The following is a 4429-nucleotide window of genomic DNA, read 5'->3' as shown; positions in this document are numbered from 1 at the left end:
AGTCAAGCAGAAGACCTAATATTATGGGCTACTGGACTCTTTTAGAATATTTTGCTGAGTTTACACACCTATAATATTCAAATAACAGAACTTAACAACAAAAAGAGGATGCAGATGAATGTTCATTTTGTGTCTGTATATTCAAATGGCTAGGATCAATATAAAGTTACATTCTCTTAATGAATAGAGGGATTTGTTCTAATGGTGTTTGTAAATAGGATATCAAGTCCACATCTTGTACAGCAATTAACCATTAGGAAGAATGTATGCAATGTGTTAATTATTGAAACTGTCCTACCAGTTTGGTTTGAAACCATCTCATTGCTATTTGTTTCTCAATAAATTTATGGGAAAAAATAAAAGATTAAAAGCAGTATTTAAACAGCAAAAAAAAAATCTCACCATATACAACCTAGGAGCAGGATAGTCCCACAATATTCCTTTTCCTGTCTCTTGCTTTCACCATGCTGTTATGTTGAGTTGTATGGGACTCAGGTCAACAATTTCTGACATTGCCAGTCAAGGGGAAGACCCAATACTATTATGGGCTACTGGACTCTTTTAGAATATTTTGCTGAGTTTACACACCTATAATATTCAAATAACAAAACTTAACAAAAAAAGGTGTACGGATGCATGTCCATTTTGTATCTGTGTATTCAAAGTGTTTAGGATAGATATATAGTTACATTCTCTTAATGAATAGAGTGATTTCTTCTAATGGTGTTTATAAATAGGATGTCATGTCTGCATCTTGTACAGCAATTAACCACTAGGAAGAATGTATGCAATGTGTTAATTATGGAAACTGTCCTACCAATTTGATTTGAAACTGTCTCATTACTATTGTTTATCCATAAAATTATGAGGAAAAAAAGAAAATGGGCAATATGTAAGGCAAGGATCCTGAGAATCTTCAGAAGATTTTTGAATCTAGCAGTTAATTGAAATGATTCTCATCCTGACTAACTATATATACAGACACCTGTGAACTAAGCAATTGCACTGAAGATGGTAATTTGTAATAGTAGGTTCATGCTTGCGGTGCCTGTCATTTTGCTCTTCTGAATACGGGCTGCTTGTCATGACATGCCAGTTGCTGCCATGTTGTCTCTAGGGTAGATGATTGTTCAAAAAGAAGGGGGTGGTGAATGAAGGCAGGAGACAAGAAATGGAATGTTGGGGGACTGTCCTGCTACAAGGCTGTATATGGTTCGATTTCTGGACTTATGTGTAGACATAAAAATTATATAATTCTTTATGCCTATTTTTAAATTTTTTTAATATTCTAAATGTTTTTAATCATATTCTGTAGGGACTTAAAAGTTCAACATATCAATACTTGATGAAAAAATACCTGTTCCATGTTAGGACTGAGATGTTTGATATTCAGATAGTGAGGTTAAGTTTAACAGCCTAGGTTGTATGGTAATATCAATAAGCTTCTCTTCTGGAGGGTTAACAACCTAAGTTTGCAGACCAAAATTAGAGAAAAAGGAGGGTGCAAGGAAAGCCAACATTTTGGCCGTAGCCTTCCAAGGTCAATTAAGACTCAGGACATATGAGAACTTGTACTGTAATGTCACATAACTCAGAAGTGTCCCAAATTTTCTGATCAAGGAGATTATGGGGACAAAGAGGAAAGTGATTGATGATGTAGAGTGTGCCTAAGGAGAGTCACATGGAGAGAAAATATTCTCTCAGGCTTTCACAGAGAGCACACTGGCCAAGCAATGGCCGTGACTCATCCACATGGCTGACACTGACAGAGGATCTACAATCTAAGGTACAGGATCTCAGGATAAATCTTGAGGGGATTTCACTGACCTCATCACATCCAAAAGCTACAACTTTTGTTGCATAGGTCTTGCTTTATCTTGCTCTTACCCAACCAGCAGAAAAATATAAAAATGAAGTATAAAAAGTAAAGCCATAGTGTTATGTTGAGCTGTAGGGGACTCTTGTCAACAATTTCTGACACTGCCAGTCAAGTGGAAGGCCCAATACTATTATGGACCACTGGATTCTTTTAGAATATTTTGCTGAGTTAACACACCTATAATATTCAAATGATGGAACTAAACAAAAAAGGGGATACAGATGAATGTCCATTTTGTATCTGTGTATTCAAAATGGTTAGAATAGATATATAGTTACATTCTCTTAATGAATAGAGGGATTTGTTGTAATAGTGTTTGTAAATAGGATATCATGTCCGCATCTTGTACTGCAAATAACCACTAGGAAGAGAGTATGCAATGTGTTAATTATTGAAACTGTCCTACCAATTTGATTTGAAACTCTCTCATTGCTATTTGCTTCTCAATAAAATTATGGGAAAAAATAAAATTAAAATTAAAAATTTAGGAAAACATAACTAGACCTTTAGATTTTGTCTTGTCTGTTCCTTTTTAAATAATTTTATTGAGAAACAAATAACAATGAAACAGTTTTAAAACTGATTAGTAGGACAGTTTGAATAATAAATACATTGCATATTGTTGTCTTTTTAGTGGTTATTCATAGTACAAGATGCAGGCATGATATCTTGTCCACAAACACTATCAGAACAACTCTTTCTATTCATTGAATTAACAGAAAGTAGCTGTATATCTCTCCTATTTTAAATATAGAGATACAAAATGGTCATTCATTTGTATCCCCTTTTTTGTTTAGTTTTGTCAGAGAAGGGTATTCCATTGTCATTTAAATATTGTAGGTGCATGGATTTTGTCTGTTTTTGATGTCTTGTCTTTTCTTGCCTGTTCGTGCCTTATCTTCAGTAGTGCCATCAGGTGTAGCCTTATGGAAAACAATAGTAACAATTTAAGATCACCTCATGTATGTGACAGTATCCAAGCACATCAAGGAGACAAGTGTTGATGACCTCTGCAAATCTATCAATTTCATCCTAGCATCTTCTCTTAGGTCTGTTTTGATTGTTTCTCTTGACTTCTCTGACTAACCATTTTATCCTATTGTTACACCACCTTAGTTGCTCCATGTTCTATGGGAATGGAGATTTGATTTTGCTATTAGTTCATCAAATCCATTTTTCTGTCTCATTCAGCATACCCTCAGGTAATCTTTGAATGTCTCAACTCCCTACTCATGGGACTGATTGTCATGGCATGGTAGAATATAGTCATTAGGAAGAAAAGTTACCAAGTACTCTTCCAGAAGGGATCAAACCTACAAGATTTAAAGTACATACAGTGGAACTGGGATTATATTCTATAAAGAGGAAAACAGTGAGAGTAGCACCTAACTACTCACTGTCATATCTTTAATGAGTTTAAGCTGCCACAGAAAGGATATCATATACTGGGGTTACTATTGTAACGTAATTAAAGGTAATCTAAATTCTGGGACATCTCATGTACATTAGAAGACACTTACAGAACAACCTATAATTCTAATTTATTGTTGTACTCTGGATTTCCTCAAAGCAAGAATTTTTCAACTCATTTTTTTATGTCTGGTACCAGCTCAAGGTCAGGCACAGAGTATACATACAACAACTAAATGAATGAAAGTATGAAAAAGAAAAACATTTTGTAGTAGTGAACAGTTTTGGAAATTGGAAACTATTTCCAAGAAAAGTTAGAGATAAGTTGGATATAGTGCTACATAGTTATAATTCCAACACTTGGGAGGCTGAGACAAGAGGAATGTGGATTCCTTGCTAATTTGGACCACATCATATTTGAATCCCACCTGGACTGTATGGTAAGATCTGATCTTAAAAAACTAAATAAATGAATAAATACACAAGCAAACAAAGATTGTAGAGTAATTCCTTAAAAAGATATAGCTTCTATGTCTTTATTGGCTGGTTTGAATCTTATTTAAGTGCTGTAACACTAATGAACTACAGTATCTTAGATTCTTTCATTAACCTATTGGACAAATATTTATTGAACTTTCAATTAGTTTCAAGCACAGTTTGAGGCATTTGTGACACATCAGTTAACAAAATATATAAAACTATTCCTTCATGCAACTTACATTCTAAACGACAATAAAAATTAGAAGTAAATTATGTTTCCCACTTTTGCATTCTCCCTTTTAGAATGTCAGGGATATTTAATGCTAGCTCTGAAGTCTTGATAATAAAGCCAGATGATGAGGAGAAATAGATGTAGGTTTTGAAGGCTGAGATAAATGTAACACACCACAAAAAGTTCAGCTCTGAGATATATTGAAGTTGAACGATAAATTCTACTATTAGAGCAAAGAAAAGAAAGCAGCACAAAAAGCCACCTGAAAAATGTTACAAAAGAGAAGAGTACAACTTTCAAGACAAGGTATAGGATAACAGCAAGTATAAACATAGGCATGAGAATAAATTTAGAATGTTAATATTGATTACATTCAAGAAGACACATTATTTGTGTCTACCTAGTCTTTATCAGCTTTTACCATGAGA

Source organism: Octodon degus, unplaced genomic scaffold (genome assembly GCF_000260255.1).
Source record: "Octodon degus isolate 3935 unplaced genomic scaffold, OctDeg1.0 scaffold00211, whole genome shotgun sequence".
Lineage (NCBI taxonomy): Eukaryota > Metazoa > Chordata > Mammalia > Rodentia > Octodontidae > Octodon > Octodon degus.
Note: the sequence above shows the minus strand (reverse complement) of the source record.